The sequence below is a fragment of the Anas acuta genome, chromosome Z (genome assembly GCF_963932015.1).
Source record: "Anas acuta chromosome Z, bAnaAcu1.1, whole genome shotgun sequence".
Classification (NCBI taxonomy): Eukaryota; Metazoa; Chordata; class Aves; order Anseriformes; family Anatidae; genus Anas; species Anas acuta.
In genome coordinates this window covers 68406476-68419332 of record NC_089017.1, presented here as the reverse complement: position 1 = coordinate 68419332, position 12857 = coordinate 68406476, and positions in this window count along the sequence as shown.

Here is a 12857-nt window from a genome sequence, read left to right as displayed (position 1 = left end):
TAAAAAGAAAATGCCCAAATTTGTGATGAGGCAATCAAGACAAAGACAACAGTCATTAATCACTGTGGTTCAAGGCTGTTAAGATGAATCAGTGAAGTACCTATCTGGCACAGCTATACAGATATTCTAAACCATTTTATTGGGTTTTACACAACTGCTCTGCCAATTCAGTGGCAGGAAGTAGAAACTTAAGTGGTTCCCAGGCCAGCCACAGAATACAATCAGGGAGATAGCTTCAACTGGGAAAGGATATGCACCTTCAAAAAGAGCTAGGAAGATGAGGTTGCTTCAAAATAACTGGCATGTGTTCTGTAGATTTTAATGAGCTTCCTTTTGAATTTCTCAGTTCCTCTTTATTTATTTCATTTGTTTTCTGAAGGAGGAAGAAGATGTAAGGAATGCAAAAAGTGAGGCTGCAGCTAAAGCTGGAAATGACTCCTATTTCTGCTTCAGGTGTCACCTCCCATAGAAGAGGCTGCAGGTATCTGACTTAGCTAGGAAATCCTTGTCATGAGTTTCATCCTTTCCTCTGATGTGCAACACTGGGATATGAGACAGGATTATACATATGAGTGATGATCCTACAAGGCAGGCAAGACCCAGGCCCACCATGGAAATAAGCTGAGTTTTCCCATTTTGGCTCCAGAAGTGTCCGGGATGCTGGAGCCTTTGAGAAACATGACCTTAGTTCCTCTTAGGAGTCCATGCTGAAAAAGATTAAACATAGAGAGAGAAGGAAAATAAGCAAACTAACAAACAAACAAACAAATAAATATTAAAATAAACTAAAGAGAGTGTTGTTTTTCTTCTTTTTCTTCTTTTTTTTTTTTTTTTTCCTGGAAGAAAAGTAATTCAAAGGCGGAGTCACTGTGGTCATTTTGCAGTGATAACACACCTTACTTCATTTCAGTGACTCTGTTGTATTTGTGTTGTTTCTTAAGTATAAATTAATACCTTGTAAAGTTGCAGTTATATCTGCAATTCTTTCTGATGATTCAGAAGCTTTGGGGTAATTTAAATGTCTATACTTCTGCTATGAATCCACTGCATGTTCAACCATTGGCATACCATGAGACAGTATAACAAAAGATTTTATCCCGATTAATATCAGATGTTTACTCTGCTAAAACAAATTTAAATGAGAAATTGTGGTATCGTTTGGTTCCTTAGTATTTTGGCATTTTCACCTACTTCAAAACAACACACACTGCACCCACCAGCTTCAGGATTAATTGCAAAGAAAATTTCAAATATCCACCAAAAACCCGTTTGTTTTAAAATATTTCTTCTGAATTTCTGTTTCTGTTCTTGGGCAAATATTAGAGTATCTTTCTTAGGCTGATTTCTTCCCAAGTCAGCGAAAAGAGTGTATTTTAATAATGCTGTGTGAAAATCAAGAGCTTAGCCTGACATTATGTCTTTTCTGCAGCTAAAATCTACTGACTGCATGTGGACTGTCTGTGTAAAGTGGTGTAGGGGAGGCAAAACTTTGGCTAACAAGATTGATTTAAGCACATTTTGTCACAGGTTTTCTGTTCGAGAGACATGGGTTTGTAAGTCTGGAGAGCTAACTTCCCCAGTATTCACACTCTGAATGGTAGAGGAATGTGAAGTACTTTTGTTGCAAGTAGTCAAAAATTCCAGAATTTAAAACTGTATGTTTTATTTTTGCTGAAAAGTTAAAATTTTGTAAGAAACACCTTCCAGCTATTTCTGGGCAAGAATTGCAAAAAGAAAATTCTTAGAAGCATCAAAATGTTGTTTTTAAAAAAATGGATTTTCAAAAGATTGTATTCAAAAGGAAAGCTTTAGAAAGAGCATTTTTTTCCCCCAGGTTTGATTGGATCTCAGAGGAAATTACAGGAAAATTAATCTTGCCAGGATTAGGATCAAGGCCTCCTTTGACCCTTTTGCCTCCAGTCAGGAGCAGTGTGTTTTATTGTGGGATCCTGTTGGTGTTTAGTGTTATTAGTCCTGAGAAGCATTGCTCAAATCTGCTCTGCAGACTGCCTGGTTTAAAGGAGGGTGACGCAATGCAGCGTGGGAGCGACCAGATTCTTTCCCTGCAGTAATCCTATCCCTCCTTGCAAGAGGGCCACCTTCTAAGAGATACTCTCTCCTCTTTACCACCAATGCCAGCTTTGCACCTTTTATTTTATTTGCCTTAATATGCCACTGGAAAGGCTGATTCTATGGCTGCATTTCAGGATTGGGACCAGCATGGTCTTTTCCAAAGTGGCTTCTCAGCTAATCAGGAAATGGAGCTGGCTCAACATCTGGCTTTTATTTGCACATAACTTTGCATCTGAATGGTGAGCTCAGGGAGTGGAGACAGCAGCAGGACTTTGATCTGTCACTGCCTGGGTTTGCTTGGATTACCGAGGTCGCCATTAATGTCATGGGGAATCCAAGAGCAGCCTTGCACTAATGGCATCCTGTTTGAGACTCCTCTGTCTCTGATGGACTTGCTGGTCACCAAACCGTGGTAATGATGTATTTCTGTGTCTGACATAAAGGTGTCTGAGGTAGTCTTCCAGACAGCTGGAGGCATGGTTAAGTAACTAAAATGAGGAGTGAGAGACCCACCACCTCCTTCCAGAAGTCTTCTGTACACACACAGGTGTGGAGGATGCTGGAACACTTGTCAGTGGTTGTGGATTTGTGGAAACAAGGCAATGCTTAAGCAAGTAAAGATATCAGGAGGCATTTCCTTTGTTTCATCCCATGTTCATTGGATGCAGTGATAATAAAACACCACCACTTGCACTTCACACTAAAATGTCATGTCCTGCACAACGGGTGACAAAACGTGCAGAACTGTGGACTGTGTTGGCTGGTGGCAGCAGAGACCCATCTATTGGTCATCTGCCCTCAGCAGCAATCTCTGTCAACACCACGACACAGGAAACCTCAGTCTATTCTGAGAGCAAATTTTCCTAAACCTTCCCTTGTCTTCCCAATAGGGAAGCTGAATTGACACCAACACATTCAGCTTCTTCCTCACCAGGTCTTCTTCCTTCTAATAGATATCAGTGAAACCTCTTAAAATAGAGTGAATGAATAGTGCTTTGAGACCAATATTTTAGCTGGAATAAAGGGACTGCTTTCAGCATTACCAAGCAATAATGTCTATGGTTGGTATCTGTTGATGGTGGATCTGGACAGCAAGAATTGCTTTGCCATAAGTACTTCAAATATCTGTTGTGATATATATTTATACATATACATATATATATATGTCTATTTAACATTTATTTAATTACCCTTTAATTACCCACTACCTTTGAATCATATCTAGAGTCTATATATAGAGTCCTTTTTTTTTTTTTTTTTTTTTTTGTCTCGGAAAGTTTAACTCTGGAGGAACTTTCTTCTTTGCTCAGTGGAGAGCAAGCTGATAACTGAAACCTCTTCGTTATAATAATGATTTAGCTATTTTTATTTGCTGAAATTGCTCTTAAACAGGCATATGTAGAAAAGCTGAAAGTAATCTACTAGTTACAAAAGAAACGTTTGGTTGAAATGCAGGCATTCATATAATATTTTTCTTTAATCTCTCACCTGCATGCTTCTGATTTAGAAATGGGTAGGAAACGTGTATCTAGAGAGCTATGTATCATGTTAAAACCACTGAGGACGTTGGCAGTAATTCTGGGAAACAGCCCAGACCTCTCACTGTCACAGCTGAGCCCCTGGCCTCAAACAAACCTTAACCAGACTGTGAAGAGGAGGAATCAAGATAGAGGCCCTTGGAAGAGTTTTCCTTAGGCGGTTGATCCACTGGTCTTCAGACCATAGCAGGACTTAGTCTGAAAGTGTCCTGGCTCCTGGTAGCCAAGCAGGCGTCACTGTCTTCTGCTGGGGGACAGCATGGGGGCAGGTCAGTAAATAACTGTGAGGGGTACCATGACCTCAAGCAGGGTCTAGCAGGAGTTCTGGCATCAAAACTTTCCACAGTGGAGTGAAGGAAAATGGGTCCTGGCATCCCTGGGGCAGGAGCTGAGACATTCCCAGGGCCTAGCACAGTCAAGTTGGAAGGGATCTCCTCCCATCCAGCCTCCTGCTCAAGCAGGGACACCCAGAGCAGGATACTCTACACCATTATGTCAGGTGCCATGAAAAGTAGTCTGAAGAGCAATGGGCTTGGAAACAGTCCATCATACAGAAAGCAGCCTGGTTCGGGTCTCTGGCTTGCTGTCTGCTTTTGCAATGACTAACATGGATGTAAGATAGAGTTGGTACAGCTACTAAAAAAAAAAAAAAAACTTCAAATAAAAAAATAATTTCTACAGAAACCACTTTCATATTAGTGTGCAGAGCCGACTTTCATCAAAGCCAGGTATTGAAAACACAGGAGATGAATAGTTAAACACGTTATAAATCTTAAAGGAGACGTCATGATAAATAGAGGCATTTTACTTTTACTGAGTGGCAAGAAGTATAAGTTTCATTACAGTACACATGGGGCAATGGACAGGAAGAAAGAATGGCTCATCAGGTTATTAAATTAAAGAACTGAAAGATTTTTGCCAAAATAATTTATTTTATTTTTTATTTAGATTTATGTGGGAATTTAACAATGACATCTAATCCGGTGCTTCAGGCATTTTTACTCCATATTAAAAGAAAAAAGAAATAAAAATAAAAAAAGAAATAAACACAGCTGTCCTCACTGAAACTGAAACAAAACTGTTGGCAGTGCCATAGTTCAGCAACAGTTTAAAGTTAAACACCAAGCCAAGTGCCTTGCTGGTTCCGAGATAGAACCAGAGTGCTGATTTTCAAACTTTAGTGAAGTTTATCTATCTTCAAAGTGCTCTTTGAAAAGAATTTCCTTATGTTCACAGCATTTAAGCACTTAAGAAAAATAAAAAATGAGAAGCTGTCCATCACTATATCAAGCCTCAGTGAAGTATTTCATTATATTTATTGCTTTTGGAGTTGTTTTCACCTCATTTCTTTGACTTCTTTTTTTTTAAAATTCCTTTCCGCTGAGGGGATGATAAGCATCCAGTAGCCTGTCTTAGCTTGCAACAAGCACATGTTAGTGAGTGCACAGTGTCCAGGAAAAGCTTATTCAGTCACTTACACCTAATCAAGAAAGAGAGCTAAATTTAACAAAGCAAATATGGAATGGAGGGCAAAGACAGGCTGGGACTTTATCTGGCAGGCAAACCAATGAGGTCCTTGGAATGGTTTCAAAAGGTTTCCATTAGCAGAGAATAGCAAGTTAGAATGTGTATAAAAACTGTTCATCAACAACGCTTTTAAAAGCATCATCGTAAAATGGATGGCTATGATAAATAACTGGGGAGAAATTCTGCAAGAGGAGATATGAGCAGCAGTCTCACCCCAAGTGCTGCCATGTTGGTAACAGGCAAAACGTTCAAGAATATCTTACTGTTGCAAACCCCCAGCTAACGTGATTTAGTGGCAGGGGAACTGTCTCACAGTGGCTGGGAGCTGCCGCCAGACATTCAGTACTGTATATTTTTCTTCATGTTATTGAGAGTGAAAGGTTAGACAGAGACAGGGTTTATAAAAAGCAGACTTTACTCCAAATATTTTGTTTAACCTTCATAAAATATCCCCAGCTCCAGCACAGAGTTCCAAGACCAGAGGAAGGAGAGAATATGAGGGATATTTGCGTTTCAGTTAGTACATTTATTTTGCCTTAATTAGAAGTTCTGTTTTGCCAAATGACAAAAAAGGTTTTAATTTGGATGTAGCAACATAGCTATAATCCTTGGCTTATCAAGGCAGGCAATCAATGTGGTAGAACAGCATATTCCAGGCTCTTCAGAGCTGAGGTAATGTTGTTATATGTGGCTGCTCTGCAGCAAGACATACCCAGAAAAAATTATTTGACTATTTGATTACCTCACAGCCAGTGGAATTTGGCCACAGCGAGGTGCTGTTGCCAGCTTTTACACCTACTCAGGCAAGCAAAATCACCACCAGTGGCTGTTAAAAAACAGGGGAAAATGGTGAAGTTATTTTCACTCTATTGCTTTTCAAAAGGAGCTTTCGAGTTGCTTACCCAACAAAAAATAATGTGGAAAGGGCCTTCTTTGTTGTTGTTGGAGGTGTTTCTGGTGCTTTTATATACAGAAAAGTAAGATGAAAGGCACTATGTGTTGTCTTCCAGCTTCAGACATCATGCTCAGAGGAAAAAAATTCAAATTTAGAAATTGTGTTTGTGGCCGGACATGAGGTTTGCTTTCTTGATCAGCTGCAAAAAAAATGCCATGGGCTTTGCTGTTCAACAGAAAGTGTCACCAGGTTCCTTCCTTGCACTGGTTTGGGAGCCGTTTCATCTCCCAGTCTCACTCACTCTACATGCGCTCCCACCCACTGCATTGCTCCTCAGGGTTGTTGTCCTCCTTCACACATCCAAAAACCAGGAGGTCCAACTCCTTCTTCATGCTGCCATGTGGATGTTCTCTCAACAGCATTCCTCACCCTTCAGGGTTCCCTGGTCACCCAATGAGGAGGAGTGCGGGGATGCAGAGATGCTCATGATAATGGGACTCATGTCCCAGAGCAGACTGGGTGAAGTCACCAGGCTTCAGCAAACAGAGATACCTGTTCATGTCAAACACTGTTGGCTGTGCCATGCACATTTCTTAATGGTTAGTAGATGGAGCCACCACTGTGGTGGTGTAAAACAGAAAGCAAGACTCACAGAGAGATCAGTCTGTTCTCAATTATCTGGTGGCATATTTCCTCTGAACAATATCCCACATCTTATGAATTCACTAGCTACTAAATTCATGTTTAGATTTATCCAGGATTCTTACAGTTCCCTGGATAGAGACAGATTTTTTTTTTTTTTTTTTTTTTTTGGGGGGGGGGAAGGGGGGCAGGGTTGTGTATGGATATTTCCAAATTTAACCTCAAAATTCCCTGTTAAAAAAAAAAATAAAAAATTGAAATCACAGCACTGCTGATGTTTGTTTCTTGAGATTCTTGTCTACCCAGACATAGCTAATTTACAGTGCACAGTGAAAGAAAGATTGCTGTTGTATTATTTATTCATGAAAATGGTGATATAATAATATCCAGAGAATGAAGCAAATATTAAATTAAGTCCCTGAATTTTCCCTCTGCTATTAAATGCAGAGTTAGTGAGGATGTACAAAGACTGCACAGCAGATGAAGAGTGCAAAAGAGACAGAAGAAACAAAGCAGAGATTGCAAGGCAAAAATTATTTCTCCATCACTGAAGTCTGGCATATAGGAGACCAGGTAGGTCATCAGAAGGTTTAGCTGTTCAGCTATGTTGCTGCTGCTTAAAAATAGACACCTCACAGTTGTGTTAGTCACTTTGGTTGCTTTCCTTAGTGAAAAACTCGCACAATCTGAACCCATGTGAGCTTTGTGGTAGGCTAGGGGCCCACCACAAGCCAGGGGAGAATAAGGAGTCTTCCTTCAGACCACCAGTAGCTGCTGTCCAACTTGCTAGATGTAGCAAGACTTGAAGAATGGGATAAACAACATTCCTTCCTTTACAAACCACTTCATGTTTATAGATGGAAGCATAAAAAGCAAAGCGACACCTGAGAATCTCCATTTTCTGCAGCTCACAAGACCATCTATCGTGTAACAGGAGCATATTGGGGATGGTGGGGCTTACTGGAAAAACCTCAGTGTTCAAGCCCTACCTGCAGCCCCAGACAGCCAGGTTCTGATGTGTTTGGTCAGTTTGTTGTACTCTTTTGTAAAAACTCACTAGGAGCAGACACACAGGGAGAAGAAGACCCTCTATCGACAAGTAAGGGCATTGAGAAGAACCCATTGTTGCTCCACAGGTCATCAACTTGTCAGGGAAGAAATGATCTACCAGTGATAGGAAGAACATGAGGCATAAATCCTGTTAGCTCTGTACTCTGCTACTGCAAACAATTTTACCTGTTGGAAAAGTTAGCTTTTCTAGTTTTTTTTTTGTTTTGTTTTGTTTTTGTTTGTTTTTCTACTAGAACTTGTATCCATTGTTGTTTGTTTCTGTTATTGTTGTTTGTTTGTGTGTTTATTTGTTTGTTTTTCATGCCTATGAAAGGGCCTTGTGATCTTCTTTGGGGAGGGTGCTGGTAGGGAAGGCATGGGCAGAGCAGCCACAGAGGCCTCTCTGACTTGGAAAACCTTTTCCAGAACACATGCCTCAAAGCACTTTCCAAAGCTCTGCACAACACTGAGTCCATGGAAATGACTAGAATGCACAACTGTAGCCTGCTGCAGGCAGATAGAAGGAGTTCATTGCCAATGTACCTGCACCAGCAGATGTTTTCTGAGTGTATAGGTTGTATCCTGTGCCTCAGGAGAGGACAGAAAAACAACAATGAAACCAGACAACAGTCCTGACTGAAATGAAGGAAAAGGAGGGTTGTTTCTTAGTCTCAAAGCAGTCTGTGAGCATAATTCTGAATGTAGGAGGATGTGTCAGAAAGTTACCTGAGAAATCTTTGTATCCAGAAACATATATTGGGACCTCACTCTTCTCCTCTCTCTGTGCTGCTGAGGAAGGAGAAAATCTTCTCAGGAAGAGAAGGAAAATCTCCCAGGATCTGGGGGGCAGGAGAGGAAGGAGTGGCTTGGGAAAGAAGGAGGGAGAAGGGAAAGCTTTCTGTCACTCAGTAGCAGAAAGCAGAAGTTGCAGAAGTTGTGCATTGGTGCATTGTCTTGCAAATCTTCTCCATTTGTTCTTCTCACGTGTCCTTCCCTCCCCCCCCTCCCCTTTTTTCTTTTTTTTTTTTGATTTAAAAGGAGTGGAGATCTTTTTGTTCAAGACAGAGTGAAGGCTTTTAAGGGTTTAGATACCCTCAAAAAGCCGTGTATGGTAATGGGTCTCAGGTTTTCGAGACATCTTGAATACCTTGTTCATTCTCATTATCATATCAGACAGCTGTTTATTATCAGTGAGGTATTTGGAGTAATGAGATGTGTGGGCTGTGAGGTGTTATCAGGGACATGATCCCCTACAGGTCAGGTGAAGGCAGAGGGTAAGAGGGGTACCCGTATACCATACAACACCTCCACTTTAACACCTACATAAACATGACAGGATGTAAAAACAGATGACAGTGACAGAAAGAGCGTGATTTAACTCAGAAAAACATTTTCCATTTGGGGTACAAAGCTTTCTGGACTTTGCTGTGTCCTTTAAAGATATGCTATCTCAGAAAAGTTTTTTTCCTCTCTGTTTCTTCATAACAGTAATCATGCGCAGGGGCAGAGAGAAGGAAAGGGTAGTGATAAGAGAAAAATTGTGCTCAATTTACCCTCAGGAAGGATTTTGATTATAAAGTAATGAAATGAATGTTACCCCTGAGTGATTTCTAGGCAAAATTTACAGATTAGCCTTATTCCCTGTGAAAATATTGGTGTTTGTACCTAAGCCTACAATAGTTGGAGATTGGGAGATATACTAACGTGCTGCTCTTGCAATTTCATAAACCTAGCAATCATCAAATTTATGCAAAGATGCCTGATTTGTATTTCATTTTTTTCATCCTGCTTGTGTTTTGCAGTATGAATTGGGGTGTGTATTCCCAAGGGCATTTCCCAAAATATAAATGAAAGGGGAAAAGGAAAAAAAAAATATATATAGACCTTCTTGTCTTGTAAGTCTCATATTTTATGTTTTACATTCATTTCAACAGCCTTATTCAACTTCAGCCTTCACATCAGGGCTCAGTTTATCTTCCCCTTCACCCACAATGCCCACAAAACTGAGCCTTTCATTTCTCTTCATAGTATTTTCCTGAGTTGTCCATGTCACTTGTTTCTTCCCCTTTGTGATGCCCCCATTTCTATTTCAGACATTGCTCATTGAATGAATCTGGTAACAGCTAAAATCAGATATCCGTTGCTGTGGGACCTATACAGTCTGTGATGAGAAGTGGCCCTTCCCAAGTGCCTTGCTAGTGAGTGAGACAAGTAAAGTCTGTACCGGGGAAAAGACATTCTAATGTGTTCAACTAAGGATGCGTGATTGTTAAGCCAATAGCTTGGGGTTATACGGAAAATAAGAGCAGAGCCAGGAACCAAATTCTTCTTTCCTTATTCTTTAGTAGAAACCCATGATTCTTTCTCTGTATTAGCAATCTTCCATGAGCTGTCTTTTAAAACAAATAAAATGAGTAATTGAAAATAATGCAGGAACTAGATGTTTGGGGAATGTTTCCACAAGAATGCTGTATTTTTTTTCCTGAAATACAACTAGAAATATTAAAATATACAGTGCTCATTAAACTTATTTTTTACAGACCTCTTCTGCAACAATGAAACCACTTCTCCTGTATCGACTACTGAGAAATACATGATTATGTGATTTTATACTTATATCAGAGAACACCAATTTATGATTTATTTCCAGAGCACTTGAGTGTATTTCATAATAGAATAGGATACTAAATCCCTTCTTTGTAGCCACTCAGTGTTTTTTCCTCTTCAAAAAAAGAAAAATTACTGATTTGATAGTGAGCTATGAGACCATTCATTTCTAAAGGCTAAGAAGTGATTATGCAGCAATTTTGCCCATGAATTTAAGTTTTGTCCTCTCCTGACATACAGAGGCTTTGAGAGTGCAGCCTATGCTTAGTTAATCATGAAGAGAAGATTTGCCTCACTACATCTTCAAAGAAAACAGTTACAGAATAAATATCCAGGATTTACACTAGACAGTCAATCTGACTTGGCATCATAAAGTAACTTAAGTTTTCTAAGATTGGCTACTTTCTTGGGATATTGAGCTGACATTTACAGTATCCACTTCTGCAGAGAAGTCTGTATTCCCTGATGCATTATCCTCATGTGCCTATGTGATCTGATAAACTTTGCTTTTGTATAAAAGCCAAAGGTCTTTCCCTGATCTTGAGACATCCTAGACACAGAAAAAAACTAACCTCATCCCTCCCAACATGCTATGGTAATTCAGATTGATGTTTAGGGAACTGGTCAAATTTAGTGCCGACCTAGTTAGATCAACTTGAGTTCTGGCAGGAGAGTAAATGCATATGTGTTTTTAATTAATCCCCTGCCTAAATCAAGGGAAAGGATATTGCATTTTTCAGCAGAATTGCTCCACACAGTGCTGACTGCATATATTTAAAAAATCTTACTCATGTAACAGAGAAAACCCATTGGAAACTTTCCAAACCTCATGCAGTTTTTGCCTAATTTGTTTGAACTCCACCTACCTGGCGTAGGGCTGGGGCATTTTTTCTGGCAGCTGCAGGATGTCAGGGAGTCCTGGTAACAGCCGTGTTCAGTAGGGAACTTAGAACTTACAGAGTACATTCCCTCGGAGTATGGCCCCAGAGCAATCAAGCTCAGCACAAAACATCAATAACCCCGTCCCATCCCCTCAAAAACATCTAGCAGGTGTTTAATTAGGTATATGTTAAAGTACATCATTGAAATGGTTACCATACAAACTCATTATCAGGTGCTGGCAGAACATATACTTTACTTTAGCTTTTTTCCATACGGCTTTGTCATCTGGCTTTCCAGACAAGTCAGTCCTTCTCCCTTTCCCTTTCCCTTTCCCTTTCCCTTTCCCTTTCCCTTTCCCTTTCCCTTTCCCTTTCCCTTTCCCTTTCCCTTTCCCTTTCCCTTTCCCTTTCCCTTTCCCTTTCCCTTTCCCTTTCCCTTTCCCTTTCCCTTTCCCTTTCCCTTTCCCTTTCCCTTTCCCTTTCCCTTTCCCTTCCTACCTTTTATTTTCTTGTGAACAGTTTGGTCTGACTTTGGCTTCTTCTACTTCCTGATCTGTTTAGGAATCAAATGACTCTTCAAACGTGAAGGTTTTCAGGCCTTTTGATTTGGCTAACCACAGAGGTCAGTTTTTCATTTATAAATTAAATTATTCCAGATGCTAGCACAAATGAGAATTGCAAAGATATCAGTTTTGACATGGCCTTTAATACAACATGTGGTTACAATCTATGGTGAAAAGTCACCTTTCGCAGGATAGTTTGGATTTTGGAGGTCAGAGCAGGTAAAATATTTCTCAGTTAAGACAGTGAGAAGTGCTAAGTGCTGATTGACAGTGTCTTAAAGTATATAAATCTATACCTAGGAAGAGCAAGAAACACACTTATTAAGCAGGTGCTATCAGGGGTGATTTCCTGAGCTCCCTCACTTTTGCAGACCAGGTGTACAGAAGAAGTATTAAAGGCCAGACAACCTTGCCAGACTGCATGTAAGGAAAAACTTTGACAATAGCAAATGAGTTCTAAGGGACAGAAAATCTGTTTGAAATCTCTTCCTGATAGGTAAAAGTTTGTGAGCCAGATGAACTATTGATGTTATTAAATCTACGTAGCCTTTGCTTTATCAATTTACCTTTACAAACCTCCAGAAAATAATATTCTCTATTCAGAGAATAATCCTTTCATTTCAACCAGCATTCACTGAGATGATTAAGGCACAGACTGCAAATAACCAACCAGACTTTCTCCATGACTCTGTCCTTATCCCTTGCTTATGCTGGATTTGATCCAGCTGAAATGCGGTCATTTTTCTTTGCCAGATTAGCTTTCTGCCAGATCAGCTCCTTCAACTGGCTTACTGCCCAATTGTACAAACCCATGAGGCAGACAGAGAAAGAAGGCTTTGCCATAAGGGAAAAGAATGGGCAGCCTGTGGCAGCAGCAACCAAGGATCAAACTGATTTCAAACTTGCTGTGGAAGTAGTTCCTCAGTTCCAGCTTTGGTGTCTCAGGGTACTATTATGGAGAGAAAATATTGCATTCAATATTACTTAATTTTCCAGCCTTCTACAGTTTTTCTGAAGTCTGCATTCTGTGCTGAGGCACTGCTTAGGATGTTTTTCATGAGCCTTGAAAAGTTTTCAAGCT